The sequence below is a fragment of the Pundamilia nyererei genome, unplaced genomic scaffold, assembly GCF_000239375.1.
Source record: "Pundamilia nyererei isolate P.nyererei 1_Seehausen unplaced genomic scaffold, PunNye1.0 scaffold00035, whole genome shotgun sequence".
Classification (NCBI taxonomy): Eukaryota; Metazoa; Chordata; class Actinopteri; order Cichliformes; family Cichlidae; genus Pundamilia; species Pundamilia nyererei.
In genome coordinates this window covers 1,702,660-1,707,331 of record NW_005187436.1, presented here as the reverse complement: position 1 = coordinate 1,707,331, position 4,672 = coordinate 1,702,660, and the positions used below count along the sequence as shown (strand labels likewise).

General features: G+C 34.2%; 1 protein-coding gene across 2 annotated transcripts in view; it reads left to right on the top strand.

Moving 5' to 3' along the window:
* Window positions 1-535: 535 nt before the first annotated feature.
* chd2 (chromodomain helicase DNA binding protein 2) overlaps window positions 536-4,672 on the top strand; it is a 27,745-nt gene continuing 23,608 nt past the window's right edge. For both annotated transcript variants that reach the window (XM_005729929.2, XM_005729927.2), the window contains exons 1-4: window positions 536-805; window positions 2,224-2,290; window positions 2,438-2,498; window positions 4,527-4,585. The gene's annotated coding sequence lies outside the window, so the exon portion shown is untranslated. The remainder of the gene's footprint in view (window positions 806-2,223; window positions 2,291-2,437; window positions 2,499-4,526; window positions 4,586-4,672) is intronic.

Genomic DNA, 4,672 nt, shown 5'->3' with positions numbered 1-4,672 from the left:
ATAGCACATCTAGCATGGCATCATCTTAGGCTAAGAAAGACTGTGTGCAAGGCCTCAATGAAGCTGAGTTCACATGGTAGCAAAAACACATGTATTATAACTTAATAAAGTGTTATTAAGGTCCCCGGCAAGCCTTTAAGGCCATAAAAAGGAAGGGGGTCAAAGAAGGTCAGCATTATGGTAAAGAAAACCCCCCAACAACAACAAACTATTTCACATTTGATTTGTGAGAAAAGAAAAGAAAAAAGGGTAGCCTGAAAGCACACACTAGATTCAAGTGTTGGTATACCCTCAATAAGCTAACTGTAGCTTCGTGGCCAATATTCATAACAATATTCGTACAAAGTTTTCTCACTTGGACTTCTAGCTAGCGTCCTAATGTAGCTCTATCTGACAAATATACAGCTACACTTGGCCAACATATTGTTTTGTTAACTTCTTTCATTTACGACAATGTTTTAAATATGCTGTTTTTAACGTGGCATGAGCTCAGCCGAAGAAAGAAAAAAAAAAGGAGGACATTTCTTTTATGTTCAGTATGATGCTAGCGCTAGCTAGATGGGGCTGTAGAGGAAGTGGAGCTTGGCTTACGTTGAGAGCAAAAGTGGGCAGAACCGCTGAAGGATATCAGCTCAGGCAGAGGCAGAGAGGAGGACACACGCAGCAGAGGAGCAAAGCGTCGACGACGGAGTGGAGGAAGGGCTCAGCGATGCGGCTCAAAGACCCACCAAAACGGCGAAAATCGCGCAAAAATGCGGCACTGACCGAGGCAGATGACGGGGGATAGACACGGCCCGTGAAATTGGTAAGAACTTAAGAGTAATCATACATTAATAGCTGAAAAATACGAGCCAGGCGTGTAAAGCAATATGGTGGAAAGAACGACAGATAGGCGCAGTGTTGGTAAAAATGGCTATGGTGTGCTGTTAGCGAAGAAAAAAAGAAAAGGGTCTGCAGAGTTTAAATTGCATGCATTTGTTTTTTAGTTTGTGGATTTTGTATGTTTGTAAGGGCAGTTTTGAGTTAGCTTAGTTTAGATTTTTGAAAGTGTATTTGTTCGCGACCTGTTTGGAGTTATTTCAACCTACGCATTTAAAATTTGCTTTGTCCTTGAAAGGGCAAATGCCCTTGTCTGAATTTGTTCGACAAAACCAGCAAAAATAAGCAAAAGTTTCGTTTTAAAAATGTTGTATCGGGAGCTGATTGATATTAACGCAACAACCTCAAGTACATTTTTGCTTATTTTCACACTATTCGGTTTTTCATCGAGTTTTAGATGAAAAAAATATTTAAAAATCGATGATTTCTTACATTTTATTAACACAGACCGCTCAGATATAGTTTGTAGCAAGATCTAACAAAGTATTATATACTCATTGCTTATTAATTAAAAATACTTTACATAAATTGTGATAAGTTGCTAAAATGTCCAAAATATGACTATTAACTAAAATCCTTTTATTTTAGACACCATACATAAACAGTACATAACTTGATTGTGAAAATGTAGGTTCTGTACATTATAAAAGCCAAGATATACTTAGAAATACAAAATAGGGTGTTGGCTTTTAACCCTTTGAGGTACTGAAGGGAGAAGTCATTTAAATATTCTCATAAATTTTCTTCTTCAAGTCACTTTACATCTGTAAATCATGTAAAGAAAAAGTTATGCTAGAAAGCTTCACCAAAAGTATGTGAATTTAAGGAAATTCTAAATTCTGTAATAAAATTAAATAAAGACATAAAATCATGTTAATATCTCAGTCTCATGGATGAGGTTGTTGATTTCTAAACATATAAAGGGAAATGCAACACATAATAAAAGCAGATGATATTTAGTCTTTTATGGCATAATACATCTAACTTTGACTATATCGTTAAATCCAACGGATTAGTACCACCCTACACGTAACAAAATGTCCTCCTTAAGGTATTCTCTAGTGGATGTTACTGTTTAAGACAAATTTAGTCGTGTTTTGAGTCAACAAAGCACGCAAAGATAAAACAGTTTTACTAAGTAACAACTAAATATGTAAATACTTATTTAGGGTTTTTGTAATATGGTAATATGTTAATGAGGTCTTGGATAATCCTAAAATATTGCTTTAAAAAGGTATTAAAACAGATGGCTTGCTTATGACTGGCTTGTATGCCTATGTAAGTTCTGATTTTTTTTTAATTGCGACTACTAGAATAATCAAAATAATGTTTTGTTTTTTGCAGGGATTCGGTGTGATGTTTCCCAAATGACGTCAAAGAAGAGCGGAGATTGCTTTGCCTTATCTAAATGGTATGTTTTATATTTGTACCAACCAGGGTATTTTGCGTAGTCTTACCATTCGTTAGTCTTTACTGTTGCATACCTGCAGCCAGTAGGGTGTGCTGTTGTCACAGTTCCTTTCTGAAAAAAGTTTTTTTGTTTTTTGTTATTTCAAAGGGTTGACATTTAGCCAACGTGAATGGAAGAATTTGAGTGATCCGTACTGCAAGTAGACACTGTAAGTATCATTTTAAGGCAGTTTGAGTGTCTTTAGAAGAATTTTTATAAGCAGTTTGAGCTTTGAACTCTTAAAAAAAGTGCTGAATTATTAAAAAAAAAAAAAAAATCACAATAACAATTAAAAAACAACCTTACTAATTTGATTTAAAAAAAAGCAACGTTGTAAAGTCCACATTTATGTTTTTTGCTTGTACATCAGAATCATTATTAGGAAGTACCGCTACGTCTACGCTTCTGAACAAACACAGTTCTGCCCCCTAGTGTATGATGTAACACATAAATTCCAAATGTATAGAAGTGGGCTCACTTACTATGGATGGCAACATTACGCGGTTATTTCGAAATAATTTTCCCGCCACTTAGAATAAAGTGTACTGCAGACACGTAAGATCACTTCACACATTTTTATAGCTTACAGCACATTAATATTTAAATTGCTTAATATTAAACTGCTATTGTGTTGTTTTAAGAGAACATCTCTATTTGCAACACGTTGATGATAATTTTACAATTGACTAGCTAACCTGTGAATAATCTTAAGGATTGTTCTTTTCATAACTCTTGTGTCAGATTTTAAACGATGACACCAGTTGTATTACATGGGCAAGAAATGCGTTTCGCGTGTGATCGTAAATTATACTTGAGACAATGTTTTTGTAACCGATGTGTAAACGACAGGCTTTGGAAACTTTAGCACATCATCATTAACGTTTCTGCTTTTAATGCTTTACCACTTAAGAACTTTTGTTGCATCTCATTTGCAGGTGTACTAAAACTTAAAGTGTTAAAAACCACAATTGAACTCCTCTGGGGCAGAATTGTTAATCATTTATACCTAAAGTGTCACTGAACCTTTTCTTTTCCTCTGAACTTTAGTGTCTGGAAGCAGTTGACAAATTTTGCAAATGCTCCACATTCAATTACATCTTACATTTTAAAATGTTTGATAAATTGGGAAGCAAAATTCAACTTGAAAGTCACTAACTATAACATAAAAGTGGTTATAGTCCCTGGATTATTGGAATGAACGGGTCTCGTAGAAGTACTTGGAGCCAAGAATGTGACCATTTTGAATTTTGGAAAATTTCTTGCATAGATGGGTAACAAGTATAAGTAACTAAGAATTCTCTCAAAATGGAAAAAACAAGATTATTTCCCATAAATGTTGCCAAACCAATTAAAGTGGCAACCACAATTTGTTCTCCGCACAGAAATTCAAGTCTTTCAGTGTCCTTTTCAGGTGTGATTTAAAAAAAAGAAAAAAGTATTCATTTATTAATCTCGTCTTCTAATCGTAAGAAGTAACTGTAAAAATCCTAAAATAAATCCACAGGTTAGATATCCCCACACACAGAACATAAAGGAAACACTCTCCAGTGAGCAATACAAAGTATTTCATTTGATAGAATAAATTTGAAAAGAAAGAACTGCAATAGATTTAACTTGCGAAGCTACTTGAGTTACACAGCACATAAATGTATCATACACCAACACCTGAGTGTCTCGACAGTGACTTATAAATTGCCAAGTATTTTTTTTATCTGCATTAGATAAATTATAAGTCTGCAAAATGACTAAGAAGATCCTGCCAGCTCTAATTGTCATTCAGTCCAGTACATCTACCATATAATATGTACTTGTGTGTGTGTGTGTGTGTGTGTATATATATATATATATCTTTTAAAGCACAAAATACTGATTTTACATTAACAACAAAGGTTGAAGTCAGTATGAGTTTAAATATGACCATTTGTCCTTAACCTTTGTGTTAAATAACATTATCTTTCAAGTCATTATTGCTGTAAAAGTTGGTTTTGTTTTCTCAGAAATGCGTTCCTCACATTCAAATCATTCTCAACTGGAAACAACGAAAATGAGTGTTTGGAAGCCATCTTTGACAGTTAGAATTAGCATTTATAGATTAAAAGGTCCAAGCACTTAAAGCTCATTAAAGCCTGTAAAGCTGGAAATCTTTCTGTGAATATTTTAAATGGGTGTCATTCATTGTTCCTCATCTTTTCTATAGTGGAGACAGAAGACACTGCGGGGAAGATTTCAATTTGTGAAGAAAAAGAAGACAGCTCTGTAAGTTCCTTTTTTTTTTTTTTTTTTTTTTTTCCCGTTTGGCTCTTTTGCCTGCTTTTTGATTGGCAAATTTAAGTTTCAACAGAA